The following is a 17,406-nucleotide window of genomic DNA, read 5'->3' on the forward strand; positions in this document are numbered from 1 at the left end:
CCCCCCCCCCCTTTTTTTTTTTTTTTTTTTAAGGTGATCAATTTCATGGGCACTGAGCTGTTGAGAGCACCCCATCTGAATATTTTCCCCGCACTAATAGATGATGATGATGCTGTCCGTCAGGGCGCTAATGAGGATTGGGGTAATCTTAATGCATGTTTGGGTCTTGGCCTAGCAAGCCGGCTCTTGTTTCAATCTGCATGCTCCATGGAAATGCCATAAAGCCGCACAGATGAAACTGAAATCAAAGCCTTTTTAGTCAGAATGAGTGTTTAGAATATCAAATGCTGTTGCATGTAATGGGCACCCTAATTAAATGCCTTTTTCAACATCTGAATGTGTTGCAGACAAATCAGTTCCACTGTTTTTGTAGCAAAAAAATCTTTAAATATTTTGCATGATTTATTTGCTTGTTTTGTAAAATGTGAAATTGATTAATAATTCAATTAATTTTTCTCTTGGCTTGTTGGTTTAAGAACATTATTTAATGATCAACTGTAAAATTAGGCAACATGTCTCCATGTACTCAAGTGTCCTCCTGTCACAATACGTGTCTGATGCCCACAGACTGACAAAAGCACAGCCGTCCGTCTGAAACACCAGCACCCCAGTACACCGTCTGAGCCATGCAAGACGAACTACTCTCAGTTTCCATAACATTTCTTGTTTCATTACCCTCTCCGGAGCTTGTCAGGGGGAAAAAAGAGAAAAGATCTGAATCTTTTCCTTTCTGCATTCGAATTTACATCTTTTGCTCATTTCTCAGAGTCTGCCCCTCACCAGGAGGATTCTAATGAAGGGGAGAGTGAGGGCTCTGCTGGGATCCCGGAGAACCTGGAGACAGGAGAGAATGCAGGCCGGTGACGGCACGGCAGCCACAATTTCCATATGAGTACAATCAGTTTGCCGACTTTTAAAGTGAATGTTTAAGTAGCCTAAGAGATAGGGCTTTGATTTGCCCTCTGATCAAGCCCGAGACGCCTCATTCAGAGAATAATGATTTCCCCCCCTAATTTCACTGTTTCCTTCTTATCTCTGAGCTTACAGGTAGTGTAAAACCCAGTGGTATTGTCTTCCCAGAGTTCTGCGGGTGAGAAGGGCCTTTCTTCTACCAGATTAGAGATGGATGTGCATGGAGGGGAGGGAGATGAGAGAAAGAATTGCAAATGGAGATTGGGGTAGTCATTAGATGCTGGACAGGTTGTCAGGGAAGAGGGACGAAACCTTCGCTTGCATGCATTTCAAAGGCATGGATAAGAAAGACCTATTTTCACAGGTTTCTGACAGTTGATATTTACGTTAAATCAATCTAAGATTTCTAAGAGGATGAAGAAAATTGGAAGTGAAGTGAGTTTTGAATGACTGAATGTTGGTATGAGGAAGAAAAGCGACAGATAAACATCACCAAAAGATGAATTTTATAACTAGATAAAGCATAAAGTTGACAGGGACAACTTTACAGAGTGGTGTCTACATTTCATAGTTTAGCACAGGCCAAGGACCCTAAAACGTTTTAGGCCTGTCCTATATTATTATTATATTTTCAAACTTTTGTATACTGTCATGATGCTTGCAGTGCAAAGCCAAGTCATTAAAATAAGCATCATTGATGTATATGAAAAAAATAAATAAAATTTGAATGTGGGAGAGACAATGAAACATTCAGCTGAACTTTAGCTTCTTTAGCTGTGGTTGAAGTTAAAAAATCATTTTATTTTTGCGAAAGGTATATTCGTATCCTTTTTTTTTCCCTGAAATTTGCTGGAAATCCCTGATTTAGCATGTGCACAATTACACAATAAGTATTGCATAATAAGTATTGTTCATTGTTAGTTAATGATACCCAATGCATTGACAAATTTTTAATCTTTTAATCTTTATTCTAAATTTATTTGGACCTTATTGTTACTAGTCACGGATCCTGTGCCTGCCTTTCCGTTCATTCACCACCAGAGGTCACCCTTCCATTATATTGACTCTCACACTACACAGACTGTTTCACGTTACCTTGGACTACATTTCCCATCTGCCATTTCACCAATCACACGCTCATCTGAAACCAATCACACACACTATATAACATCCATTCAGATCCTGCTCAGGTCGGCGAGTATTGTTTAGCACTTATCGCTTTCCCAGTGATAGCTACATTACAGAGCCAGTTTTCTGCCCTAGTTCCTAGTCTAGTCTAGTCTTGTCTTGTGATTACCTGTTACCTGATTATCTGCCTGTCTTAGATTTCCATGTTTGCCCCTTGCCTGGATTATTGCATGTTTTGGATTACCCGTTTGCCTCACCCTCTGGATTGTGTTTGCCGATCGAAGACCCACGCCTGTCCTAGGAATACTATTTTGTCTTGCCTGTGTTGTACCAGTGTTGTTGTCTGACCCTTGCCGGTTTCATGACCACGCCTCTAAATAAAATCCTTGCATATGGATCCGCACGCCTCTCGTCCCTGTCGCCCCGTCACAGAATACTCGGCCACACAAGGCTCCAGCGGCTTTCCTGAATGATACTGGCCAGTTATGGATACTGCAAGACAATTATTAGCCCTCAAGCAGGGCACGCTATGCTCGGGGACTATATTCTAGAATATTTAGACATTGCTAATTATTCAGATTTTCCGGATTGTGTCCTGATTGATTTTTTTTGTGATGGCATTAACCAGCCACTAAAGTCTCGACTGATCTGTGGCGGTCATCGAGCTTCACTTAGTCTATTTTTGGACAATGCGTTATAGTCTGTTGGCTCATCTTTTACTGTGGGTGTCGCGGAGGAACATGACACCGAGTCCGCTTGTGTAATGGCGGCCGCACCGGAGCGCGCTCACAAAATGGTGTCGACAACAAAGCCGTGTCATGCTACTGCTGTCTTTCATGAATCATGTCAAGTCACAACTGATCTTCATGAGTTAAGTCAAGTCACTGTTGATCGTCAAGAGTCAAGTCACGTCTCAGCTGTTCTTCCAGAGTCACGTCACGTCACAGCTGATCGTCCAGAGTCACATCACGTCACAGCTGATCGTCCAGAGTCACGTCACGTCACAGCTGATCGTCCAGAGTCACGTCACATCACAGCTGATCGTCCAAGCTGATCGTCCAGAGTCACGTCACGTCACAGCTGATCGTCCAGAGTCACATCATGTCTCGGCTGTTCGTTTAGAGTCAAGTCAAGTCTCAGCTGATCTCCCAGAGTCTCGTCACGTCTTAGTTGATCTCCCAGAGTCTCGTCACATTTCAGCTGATCTTCCAGTGTCACATCATGTCGCAGCTGATCTCCCAGAGTCTCGTCACATCTCAGCTGATCTCCCAGAGTCTCGTCACCTTTCTGCTGATCTCCCAGAGTCTCGTCACGTCTCAGCTGATCTCCAAGAGTCTTGTAACGTTTCAGCTGATCTTCCAGTGTCACGTCACGTCGCAGCTGATCGTCCAGTTGCCTGTGTTGTACCAGTGTTGTTGTCTGACCCTTGCCGGTTTCATGACCACGCCTCTAAATAAAATCCTTGCATATGGATCCGCACGCCTCTCGTCCCTGTCGCCCCGTCACAGAATACTCGGCCACACAAGGCTCCAGCGGCTTTCCTGAATGATACTGGCCAGTTATGGATACTGCAAGACAATTATTAGCCCTCAAGCAGGGCACGCTATGCTCGGGGACTATATTCTAGAATATTTAGACATTGCTAATTATTCAGATTTTCCGGATTGTGTCCTGATTGATTTTTTTTGTGATGGCATTAACCAGCCACTAAAGTCTCGACTGATCTGTGGCGGTCATCGAGCTTCACTTAGTCTATTTTTGGACAATGCGTTATAGTCTGTTGGCTCATCTTTTACTGTGGGTGTCGCGGAGGAACATGACACCGAGTCCGCTCGTGTAATGGCGGCCGCACCGGAGCGCGCTCACAAAATGGTGTCGACAACAAAGCCGTGTCATGCTACTGCTGTCTTTCATGAATCATGTCAAGTCACAACTGATCTTCATGAGTTAAGTCAAGTCACTGTTGATCGTCAAGAGTCAAGTCACGTCTCAGCTGTTCTTCCAGAGTCACGTCACGTCACAGCTGATCGTCCAGAGTCACATCACGTCACAGCTGATCGTCCAGAGTCACGTCACATCACAGCTGATCGTCCAAGCTGATCGTCCAGAGTCACGTCACGTCACAGCTGATCGTCCAGAGTCACATCATGTCTCGGCTGTTCGTTTAGAGTCAAGTCAAGTCTCAGCTGATCTCCCAGAGTCTTGTCACGTCTTAGTTGATCTCCCAGAGTCTCGTCACATTTCAGCTGATCTTCCAGTGTCACATCATGTCGCAGCTGATCTCCCAGAGTCTCGTCACATCTCAGCTGATCTCCCAGAGTCTCGTCACCTTTCTGCTGATCTCCCAGAGTCTCGTCACGTCTCAGCTGATCTCCAAGAGTCTTGTAACGTTTCAGCTGATCTTCCAGTGTCACGTCACGTCGCAGCTGATCGTCCAGAGTCTGGCCACTTCCTGTCTGTTGCACTCAGATCTCCGAGGTCAGTTCGTCAGAATTGGATCCACCGCTGGTGTCAGCAGGCGCAGCTGGTATTCCAAAATGCACTCACTCTAGCCCTCCTGTTCCTGAACTGCTTCACCTGTCTGAAGCGCTTCCCATGATGGGGATCGCTTTTTGGTGTGTTTGGGCTGCATACACCACCACAGAACCTCCAGAGGTGGCAGCTGAGGCTGCAGAACCTCCAGAAATGGCGGTGCTCGCTCCAGGTCCTCCAGAGGTGGCGGCTGAGGCTGCAGAACCTTCCGAGGTGGCGGCTCTCGCTTCAGCTCCTTGTGCGGTGGTGGTGCCCAGCAATGCACTTTCAGCCTGTCATGTCGTGGTCGAAGGAACCATTGCTGAACTTTGTACCTGTCCTGTTAAGAAGAATGCTAATGAACTTTCCCTGTTTCCTGATGGTACGGCTGTAGAACCTCCAGAGGTGGTGGCATCCGCTGCAGAACCTCCAGAGGTGTCAGTGGTATCCACTTATGAACTCTCATCCTGTTCTGTTCTGGCCAAGGAGGCCATCTATGAACTCACTACCTGTCCTGTCACGGCTATGAAGGCCGTCTTTGAACTCTCTGCCAGTCCTGTAACAGCTATGGAGGCAGTCTGTGAACTCCCTGCCAGTCCTGTAACGGCTATGGAGGCCGTCTGTGAACTCTTGCCTGTTTTGTAACGGCTATGGAGGCCATCTGTGAACTCTCTGCCAGTCCTGTAACGGCTATGGAGGCCATCTGTGAACTCTCTGCCTGTCCTGTCACGGCTATGGAGGTCGTCTGTGAACTCCCTGTTTGTCCTGTCACGGCTACAGAGGTCATTTATGAACTTTTGTCCTGCTCTGAAATGGCAGAGGAGGCCATCTCTGAACTCTCGTCCTGTTCTGAACCAGCCATGGGGGTTGATTGTGAACTGTCTATCCATCTAGTTTCAACTAATGTGTCTGATTTTGAACTATCTTTCTTGCCAGTCTCAGTCACTGAGTAATAATGAACTGTCTGTCCATCCAGTGTCAACCCATTAATCTGTTTCTGAATTATCTGTCTGTCCACTAATTTCAAGTAATTTGTCTGATGAACCTTCTGTCGGTCTTGTTTCAGTCAATGAGTCTGATTTTAAGCTATCTGTCTGTGACGAGTGGGGGCGGGGCCGAGAGCCGTGGGAACAGAGCGAGGCCGGTGGAGTAATTGATAATGAGCGACACCTGCACCACTCACCGGTCTCGAGTCCCACGGAGGAGCTCCGGAAGGATAAAAGGATGAGTGAGGACAGTGAAAGACGAGAGAGGACCAGGCCTGGACTTTATTTTGTGTTTTGTGTGCGGCAGTCGTCCGCGAGGGGCTGCTGCTTTACTTTCATTTTGTGTTTGTTTATTTTATTAAAGTTTTGTTAAAATGTTCGTCGGTTCCCGCCTCCTTCTTCCCGAACTATGAACGTTGTTACACTGTCTGTCTAACTTCAAGTAATATGTCTGATGCACTTTCTGTCAGTCCTGTTTCAGTCAATGAGTCTAATATTGAACTGTCTGTCTGTCCAGCCACTCTCAAGGAAACCAACACAGAGTTTGCTGCCCTGTTGGTCACAGCCCAAAAACCCGCCTTTGAACCCTTAAACTTGCCTGTCATGAGCCCAGAACCTATAAATGCTCTCCATGTCTGTCCCGTTAACCTTGTCACTGCCATAGAGACCATTCATGAACTGTCTGCCTGTTCTGTTTTCCCAAATGTGTCTGTTGAACTGCCTGTCTTGCCAGTCCCTGTCAGTAAGCCAGCTTTTGAACTGTCTGTCCTGCCAATTTCAGTCAGTGAGTTAAATTATAAACTGTCTGCTCATCCAGTGTTCCTCACTGTACCCGATTCTGACCTGATGGTATGTCCAAGGTCCACTGTTGAATCTGATTCTGAACCATCTATCTATCTAGTTTCAACTTATAAGTCTGATTTTGAATCACATGTCTGTTCAGTTACCGTTGTGTCTGATTGTGTATTGTCTGTCTGTCCTATCTCATTCACTGAAGTCACCCATGAAACGTTAGCCAGTTCAGTTCCAGTCTGGTCTGTCAGGCCCAAGGAGACTGTTGATAGACTCACTGTATTCCTTGTCCGAACCCCAGGGCCGTAGGTTCTCTGTCCGTTCCTTTTGTTTCAGATTCCCTGGTGCAGTCTGGTCTGCCGTGGTGGTCTTCAGCTATGCTCTGGTGGTCTTCTGCTCCGTCTACTCCACCGTGGTGGTCTTCTGCACTGCTCTGGTGGTCTTCTGCTCCGCCTGTTCCGTCTGCTCCGCCGTGGTGGTCTTCAGCTATGCTCTGGTGGTCTTCTGCTCTGCCGTGGTGGTATTCTGCCCTGCTCTGGCCTTCTGCTCCACCTGTTCCGTCTGCTCTGCGGTGGTGGTCTTCAGCTATGTTCTGGTGGTCTTCTGTTCCGTCTGTTCCACCGTGGTGGTCTTCTGTTCCGCTGGATCCGCCCTGGCTCCCTGCTCTGCCGGCTCCGCCCTGGCTCCCTGCTCTGCCAGCTTCGCTCTGGTTTCCTGCTCTGATGGCTCCACTCTGGTTCCCTGTTCTGCCGGCTCCACTCTGGTTCCCTGCTCTGCCAGCTTCGCCCTGGTTTCCTGCTCTGATGGCTCCACTCTGGTTCCCTGCTCTGCCGGCTCCGCTCTGGTTCCCTGCTCTGCTGGCTTCGCCCTGTTTTCCTGCTCTGCCGGCTCCACTCTGGTGTCCTGCTCTGCCGGCTCCGCTCTGGCTCCCTGCTCTGCCAGCTCCGCCCTGGCTCCCTGCTCCGCCTTGGTATCCTGCTCTGCCGGCTCTGCCTCAGTTGCCTGTCCCTCCACTTCCACATGGACCTGGCCCTCCATCCCTCCCTGTGTTCCGCCTCCGCTCCACCACCCTCCTGGATTTTACTGTTTTAGGAGCGTCTGGAAGCCTCTCCTTGGTGGGGGGCTCTGTCATGGATCCTGTGCCTGCCCTTCCATTCATTCACCACCAGAGGTCACCCTTCCATTATATTAACTCTCACACTACACAGACTGTTTCACGTTACCTTGGACTACATTTCCCATCTGCCATTTCACTAATCACACGCTCACCTGAAACCAATCACACACACTATATAACATCCATTTAGATCCTGCTCAGGTCGCAGAGTATTTTTTAGTGCTTATCGCTTTCCCAGTGATAGCTACATTACAGAGACAGTTTTCTGCCCTAGTTTCTAGTTCCTAGTCTAGTCTTGTCTTGTGATTACCTGTTACCTGATTATCTGCCTGTCTTAGATTTCTCTCGTCTTGTCGTTTGGACTATGTTTGCCCCTTGCCTGGATTATTGCATGTTTTGGATTACCCGTTTGCCTCGCCCTCTGGATTACGTTTGCCGGTCGAAGACCCACACCTGCCCAAGGAATACTCTTTTGTCTTGCCTGTGTTGTACCAGTGTTGTTGTCCGACCCTTGCCTGTTTCATGACCACGCCTCTAAATAAAAGCCTTGCATATGGATCCGCCTCTCGTCCCTGTCGTCCCGTAACATTACTAGTTTAAATACTACAAATAAGAAAAAAACTCTTGTGTACAAAAAGACCTTACATTTCCGAGATACACACTTAATCATTTAAGTCACACGGAACTTTTTCCAAACTTTCCGCTGGAGAAACAACCTTCACCGACTCGGTGTATCAGAGTTGAACCAACAGACCTGTGCAGTTTTGCTGCAAGCTATTACTCTTTCATACCCCCTCTCTTTTTCTGTGGAAAGGTGCCTCACCAATTATTTTGAGATGGATGCAGGGATGCAGAATGACTAGAAGCATCAGGTTCTCTTATATTTTTTTCCAGCGGTCCATGCCTTAGGTAAGGGCAGAATGGCCAGAGGCTACGGTAGCTCTCAGGGGACACGTGGGGCTCATAAACTGTGAAACTGACAACTCTCATCTATTACCTCTGCTAACTAGACCTTTAAGAACCTTGACAGTCTGTGCTACCTGCCTCTTCCACCCTACGTGATATTTTTCCACAAATATGGATCTTAGAAAGTTGTTTGGTTTCCAGTAGAGACTCATAATCATGCATACCGTCTTAACCAAATCCTCCATCAAAGATATGCCTACTTGAATGTTTTTTAAGCATTTAATGCAATTTTCTTTCTATATACAATTATATTAATAGCTTAATAATACAATGTAAATGCCATAAATGATTATTATTATTGTGTGCATCCAATAGATGCAGTTTATAATTGAACTTCTGTCTCTGCCAGGTCACTTCCAGCGTGCCGTTGGCTGTTCGCAATAGGCTAACACCTTAAGGCCTGGGGTAGCCACGGCTGCCGTTCCCCTGGTGACAGTGCTCTGAATCCTACAAGCCTAGCAGGATGCCTGCAGGAATGTTCCTTCAATCACAGGGAGTCTCATCACTCTCCTGTGCGGGAGGAAGCTGCTCAGAAACACTGTCACCTTCACTTAGCCCCACGCACAGACAAGTCCCACTGCGGTCCCTGCTTGTAGATTCTCAGACAGCAGACACAAACACACATAATCACACATACACACACTCTGTCACACAACTGTCTTTTCACTGGAAGAGCAGTAGTAGGATATAATGAAATAACCTGACACACATACACACACATTGTTAGGAGACGTTTTGTGCAAAAACAATTGTCGTTAAATCAAGATAATTTACTGGAGATTAAATATATACACAGCACAATTAGAGTGAGACAGCACTATTAAAGTCAATTCCAACTGCTGTCTGCAGCACTTCGCTTACAACAAATATGACAAGTGAAACTAGATATTGAACAAGAAAATTGTAAGGATTTTATGAATCACAGACTGATTGGGATGTGAAAAGTGGGCATTACATACCATAATATAATTAGAGTTTACTAAACAATTGGTTCTTATAAAATCATTACTAGCTAAACGGTGACAATAGACATACATTTTAATTAAAGATTATACAACTTTTTTTTTTCTTATAATAACCAATGAATTGTTCACAGAAAGACTAGAAATATGCACTAAGAAAGTAAAAAGGGTCAAATGTGATTTCATACTGACTTTAAGCTTTTACACATTTCAATTGTATTTACAACAGAACAGTGATCGGGGCTTTGATCTGTTTCTTGTTGTTTGAAAGATTCTAAACTAAACAACGTTAACCCAATAGTTAAACTAAAAATGAACATTTGCTGAATATTTACTCACCCTCAGGCAATCCAAGATGTAGGTAAGTTTGTTTCTTCTTTGGAAAAGATTTGGAGAAATTTAGCAATACATCACTTGCTCACCAATGGATCATCTGCAGTGAATGGGTGCCGTCAGAATGAGAGTTCAAACAGCTGATAAACAAAAAAAAAACATCACAATTATCCACAAGTAATCCACACCACTCCAGTCTATCAATTAACATCTCATGAAGCCAAAAGCTGTGTTTGTACTAAACAAATCCATCATTGATGACGTTTTTAAATCCAAACCATTGCTTCCAGCTAAAATATGAGTCCTATGCACATATATCAAGTGCTGTTTACAAGTGAAAACCAGAAGTGAAGGTTTAAAGTTAAAAACATCTTAATGGTGGATTTTTCACTTCACAAGATGTTAAATAATGGATTGGAGTCATGTGGATTACTTGTGGATTATTGTGATGTTTTTATCAGCTGCTTGAACTCTCATTCTGACGGCACCCATTCACTGCAGAGGATCTATTGGTGAGCAAGTGATGTAATGCTAATTTTTTTTTCCAAATCTGTTAGGATGAAGAAACTCATCTTCATCTTGAATGGTCTGAGGGTGAGTAGATTTTCAGCAAATTTTCATTTTTTGCTGAACTATGAAATTTTATTTTATTTTTTTCAAAAGATTTTCAAAAGTCGTACTGAACTGAGTGAACTGTTCCTTTAAAGTTGACATGAAATGCAATTCACCCCATCTATTTTCTAAATGCAAGTTATAGATCTTACTGTGAACAATTCATCCATGCATGCATTTTTTTTTTTTTTTGTTAAGAACCATTCGTCATAATACAGAAAGCAAGATGTCCCTTATTTCGTTTCATTTCTTTAGATCTTCAGTCTTACAAAAAACTCATGGTTTAAAGTAGCTACCCCAAATCGTTAACATTAACATTATTTACATGGACATGCATTTTACTAAATAACCTACAATGAAAAATATACAGTATTGAATCATACTTGTGCAAAATTACACTGCATGTTGTCAGCAGTAATTCTGCAACTCAAACAACAGCATGGAATCAATGAGGCCGAGTGGAATGAAAAGGCGCAGAATAATTGGATGACAATCGATGGCGTTTTGAATATAAATCTAGATTTTGCCATATCAAGAGCATCCAAATTAGAGTTTATTGGTGTATCTCAGGAGATCAATCCTTACAAGGTCATGGTTTTATCTGGCACTACTCGTGTCATTAGAGGCATTTTAATAATTCATGCTGCCCAGAGGTACTGAAAAGTGAAAACAAATGAAGATTCACCAAACCAGGACAATGTTAATCCCTGAAATACTGCCACTGCGGGACAAATCTGTCTGTCATGTCGACTCGGACCGTGCTAAATCGATATCATTAGTGTTCATCACTGTTTACACTTTTCATTTTAGAATCGCTCTGTTATGTTAATGTATTCTGAGAGGTTGTGACCCACAAAACAGTGAAAAAAATACAAGTACTCTTGCCTTAGGAGAGATTATCGTGATTGCAGAGGATGAAATGTGGATGGGCTCTCTGCACTTCATTAGAAAACATATTGACCTCTGTAAGTATCTAATTAGTTGAGCTAATCCACAAAATCAATACAAATTGAAACCAAAAAGTTTAGTATTTCTATTTCAGTGGCAGGGAATAAGATGGACAACAGGGGACACGTCAGGAACGTTGATAATACTCTGTTCCATGAGCACAGGGAGGGAGTGAAAATAAAAATGGATGTGAGAGATGAAAAGACGGAGAACTAGGAAAAATACAGATTGCCGTTTCAGAGAGCCGCACATTAGAAAGTGACAAAATGACACAGATAATGAATAAAGAAATAGTCTTACAATTGAATGTGAAGACTAAGAGATAGAGTAACATTGAGCTTTATTGATAAAAGGCTGAATTATTTAATAGAGCAAGAATTTATTAAAGATGGGAGCTGTGACAAGTGCTCTGAAAACGGGGACAAGTAGGAACTGGATACAAGCCTCATGTTTCCATTCATTGTAATTACAGGCGCAGCATGCAAAGTCCTTGCATACAAGGCTTTGGATATACAAATAGTTATCATTTGAATTACACAGTGCGTCTCATTAAATATGATATAATTTTGATATGCTCACCAGTGTTGAATCTGCCTCAACAAGAGCTGTGGATAGAACAATGTATTCATACAAATGACTTCTCTGTTTGATTTAAATAGAATTCTCACTACGGCACATTTGATCGCGAATGGTGAGATGCAGAAAGGACAGCACAGTTTAAGGAACCAGGATGGCACATGGTCAAAATCTGGGGTATGTTTTAAAAATTCATCGTAAAGCAGATGTACAAAGCACTTTTCTGTGTCGCACTCCCTTTCTTTTAATATATTTACAACGATTAACAATCAAGGAATAAGCCTCATAAAAAAAAAAAAAAAAAAACGTTTAATTGGCCTGAACCATATTAAAAGAAATGAAGGTTTTTTGTAATTAACGCTCTTTTGAGGAACCAGACTGGAGATAAAGGAATCATGGGATTACACTAAAGAGGTCCCACGTGACACACGAGGCGATGACAGGATGTTACATTTTATATGCAGACAAACACATTGCTCTGAACAAGAAGCTTTGTCATGTTCAGCAGTGTGTTGCTACTGTAAGAAAGCGTGTGTTGCATTAATGCATCTTTTTTGGTTGAAAAATGGACATTTGTGCTTTCGCTTTCACTTCCCCTGCTTTCATCAGTTTTTGTAAGATTTGAGAGTCAAAAGTAAAGAAAGTAGTGAAGAATAGTACATGAGAAAATATGACTAATGTTTCTTTAATGGACTGCTACTTGGTTTCACCTTATTGCAAATTCTGCTCATAATTTTATACAGATTTTATGATGTAATTCAAAAACAATTTTTTTCATTTGAATTTATTTGACACCTTAAAAAAATACTGTTATGCAGTTAATTTTCAATTAAATCTCCACATGAAGTTATCAAAGAAGTGCCAACTCTTTTTCAAACTTCAACTAGGAAACACTATTGTTTCTTAAAATATGATGATATATGTGAATGTTATCAGCACTTTTTAATCTTATTATTAGAACACAGTGCTATGTAATATATGACATATATTGTCCTATGTATTGCCATATATGTTACCTATAAGGTGATATATCATTTTTAAATATGTACATTGTCTGGGCAGATGAACATACAAGTTCAAAACATACATAAAATCCCAATAGTAAAATCTCTATATGTACATATGTTAATAATATCTACAGTATATGATGATTTTTTTTTTTTTTTGGTATTATATATAGCAACCATACATGTCAACAACATATGATTTATTTATATATATATATTAAAACAACATACATAAAATTAAAAGAAATCTGTATGTTTATGTATGTTTCTGTAATTGTTTTTTTTAAATACATGTTTATCTTTTTTATTTACTTATATACTGCAATATCAACATGTATTGATGGGTTTTAGGGTGGATATGCATGTACATGACATATACGTCAAAAATTTATTCATGTACACATTCATAAGTATACATATTTGCATGAGCTAGATATACTTTATATGTTGATATATAACATTTTTCCAATTTATAATAGGTTTCATGTTTTACTTCATATGACAATATATTTCATATATGGAAATGTACATGTATTGCATTTGCGTATGGGCTAAAATAGTTAGGATAGCTGGAGCAAAACAAAAAGTGAATAGTTCAGATCTCACTCACGTTTGGACCAGCGTGTCCTCAATTTGAGTTTCAGCAGCTTAGATTTGTACAAGTTGGTTGGCATGCCATCTTTATGATAACCTCCGTGCTCTGGCAGTCCAGTACAACACTGTTTGTAGTTTTCACCATGTGCTTTGGCAACTCCATCAATATTTAGGCCCACACCTCTCTGCACACACACATAAAAGTCAGTGGATGGAGTCTGAGTTGTTGCCACCACTCCCAGTGTTGCTAATTACCACAGTTTGCTTTGTGCAAAGCCCGGCTGCTATTCTGATTGGATTTGCTTGACAAATAAATAAATGATCATCATGAAAATATAATGGCCACCCCATAACCTTTTCCTGAAGTTTGGTCTGAAAGCAATGGAGGACCCAATGGACATTCCCAGAATCCTTTTGTTCTTCCTTTTGCGTTTAACATGGCTTGGCTCTCATGCCAGATCCTATCGTGACATCACCTATGCTCTCTCACCAACTCTGCCTTCCCATGTCTTTGCATTGTATTTATTGAACTTTAAAGCATTTTTTCCCCAACTTTTCTAGTTTTATGTCCGTACATCTGGTTATGGCTGTTCTAATTGTTTAGTCTATGTTCATTTACTTAAAAGCTCTCTAATTGTATTAAAAACATTTTATTTAACCATTTTCAGGTCTGTTGTAATACAATATAAATTCAACAGCTGACTTGTAGATTATTAAAATTGGCTAATTGCTTTTATTTACCAGCTTGGAAATCAGTAATGTATAAATACTGAAAGAAAAGAAAAAGAACCTGAAATTGTCACCTTATAGGGAAAATTTAAATTATGCCATCAATAACTCACCCTCATGTCATTCCTAACCGCAATGACTTTCTGCAGAACACAAAGATATTTTGATTTATACACACACATACAAAGAAAATCAGTTGTAACTAAAATGGTTTGCTTACCAACATTCTGCAAAAATATCATAATTTATGTTTGGCAGAAGAAAGTTGTACAGGTTTGGGATGACATGAAAACACAAAACTTAATTTTTTTTTCCTACTTTATCTAAGTAATAAAAAATATGTATACTTTTGTTTAGTAACTTAATGCCAGGTCTATTTAGTCAGAATGATTTTCAGTTTTTACCTGAAGTTCACCCAAAATTAAAATGTTGTCGTTTCAAACCTATATGACTTTCTTTCTTCTGTGGAACATAAAAAAAAAAACACTTTTTGCCTGTACAATGAAAATCAATGGGGTCCAAAACAACACCGGATCCCATTAACTTTCATCGTAAGGACATTTTTTGCAAATTATTATTTAAATTAATATTATATTGTAAATATATTACTTGGTTTATTTTTATGTATTTATTTATTTGCAATTAAATTCGTTGTTACTGTCAGTCAGTCATTTTTTTTTTAAATAACTCTGAGTATATTGGATGTAACCGAGCACTGCCTTTGGTCACTGAGCAAATATTTTGGATAGCATTTTATTTTTAATTCTTGTACCCCTGGCTTCCTCTAAGTATGTCAGCAAAGCTCTGTCTCCCTGTCAAGAGTGAGCGATATGGAGCAGCCTGTGTTAGCATGTCGTTAACATCGACCGCTTCTGTACTTTCAGGTATTTTGAGCCTGTCCCTCTCTAAGCCATTTGGACTCTTGAAGGAAACCTCCTGTCAGTGGCTCATCACTCTCAGAAGCTCCCTCAATTGTCTGTGTCAGTCTTCCTGCTACTCGTTACTTCGGTGACCCCTTTGCAGGACCCTGACCGTTAGCCGGCGAGCGTGTGGACGAGCGAGCGAGGCACGATGCTCTTCCTTCAGCTCCACCATGACTTTCTGGACTCGCTCGCTTCACTAATTAGCTCTTTGGAGAGTTCTCCTCATGGAAGCGGGGAAGGAAAGAGAGAGCGAAAGAGCGAGGGAGGGCAGGGGGAAAAGAGGGAACTATGGCAGCCGTGATGGAGGTACTCCATGTCAGAGAAGAAGGGAAGAGATGAAAAACTTTCAGCCCGATAGATGTAACTCGGCCCGCGCTCACAATTTTTTCTCTTGCACTCGCAAAGAGCAGTTCAATTATAAACGGATAGGTTTAGGCAAATCAAGATGGGAACAAAGTCTTCCGACGCACCAGGCAGCTCCATCCTTGGCTCGGGATCAGAACAGTGCATGACTGTGCGGCGTGGCCGGAGGTTACCTGTCCCTCATATCTGATAAGCCTGACCAGGTAACGAAGCCGAAACATGGCCAGATGATTGGCTCTTTCTGAAGGGCCCTGGCCAGCATGAAAGATTCACCCCGGCTTTGTCTTCTGGAGTGTAAATATTGTTCTAGCGGAATATGAAAGTAGCGCAAGACTAAGGTACAAAAAACATAGGGAAAAAAGATCAAGAGCGGGTCTTACATCAAGGAGGACCCCGAGGATGTCTTTGTTGTCAACTTCAGAAGGGAAGATAGGAGCAGAGGAGGAAGCTGGCAGAAGGGGAAAAGATGCCAGAGAAAGGCTCAAAGGAGCATCTCTGGCCAAGGTGATCGGTATTCCTCGGCAGTCTGCCTCCTGGCTCTGAAGTGGGGGAAAGAAGCTGGCAGCCAAGCCAGAGGGCATAACAGCACAAACACCTTCAGCTCCGCAAACTCGTATACATACGCACAAACGCATTATCTCTCAGTATCACTCGCACACATTAGCTCTAGATGTATCTCTGTACTGACTCTGCATATTCATAACGCTCCCTCTCATGCACTGTAGACCCAGACCATGCCACAAACAGCAGTTTGCCATACAGTTTCATATTCATGTTGTATTCTTCCACCATGAATCAGGTGTTTTGTGTTTTCATGCTCCTCTTTTTCTTTTTACTCTCTTGCCATCATAAAAAGTTACTCTGTGGATCATTTTCCTGATTCATGTGCTTGTGGTTGATAAAATCACACTTGTGTTCATATCAAGCTCTATATCAAAGCAGATTTTATCGTCGATATTTACTCAACTTAAAAATAAAAAATGCAAACGTTCTCTTAGAGCAAAAAGGGAGTAAATGAGTATTCACCTACACAATGATAGCCTTGGGTTTCTGAATATGTATAGGAATCGATACAACTAATTAAAGTCAAATTGAATGCATTTGTTGTTTTTAATTCAAATCTCTCTCTCTCTTTTTTTAACGATACATAAAATCTTCATTATTATTCCATCTCTTATTTAATGTGGTTTCGAGTTTTGTCAATATAATTGCATCTTGTGCCATCTTCAACGAGCACCTGTGAGACCACTCAGAAAACTTGGAAACATTCAAGGCTGGGACGAAATTCAATATCTCAACAACGTCAAGAAAGAATTGTTACGGCAACTCAAATTTGGCTCGAATTGACATTCTGTTTAAGCAGTCGAGCCTCAAAGTGCGAACGGCACAAAATCTCTGCCATTTTAAAGTAGAATCCAAACGCCGACATCCCCACATCTGCATCCCAAACTCTGCCGAAGTCCTCGACTCAAGGTTAACACATACACATTAGCACGGAAATGAATTAAATAAATAAAGAGCCGCAAACAATTAGCAATGCATCAATAGGTGAATCAATAGCGATGTGGGTAATTATCACTTCAGGGAGAAGGGATATGGCCTTTCCTTATTGATGCTTCAGAGGCAGAGGGTAGATTAGAAATACATGACGCTGATTTCAATACATCCCACCTGAAATATAACAGCTTCTGTATAGTGGAGCTGGAGTTTGGGTTCTCTTAACTTCACTGAAAACACTTATATAGTATTTATTTGAAGTAAGAAAAGTCTCACACTGATATTGTACTCAACTATTGTAGGAGAATGTTGCAGTATTGCAGTATGTCATTAATGTTCATGTATCACAAAAAATAATTAAAATGTCTGCAAAAGAAAAATGGTTGTCAATATCCATACTGAAATTATATATATATATATATATATATATATATATATATAGTCTTTAAA

The sequence above is a fragment of the Sinocyclocheilus anshuiensis genome, unplaced genomic scaffold, assembly GCF_001515605.1.
Source record: "Sinocyclocheilus anshuiensis isolate Anshui unplaced genomic scaffold, SAMN03320099.WGS_v1.1 scaffold1231, whole genome shotgun sequence".
NCBI classification, from domain to species: domain Eukaryota; kingdom Metazoa; phylum Chordata; class Actinopteri; order Cypriniformes; family Cyprinidae; genus Sinocyclocheilus; species Sinocyclocheilus anshuiensis.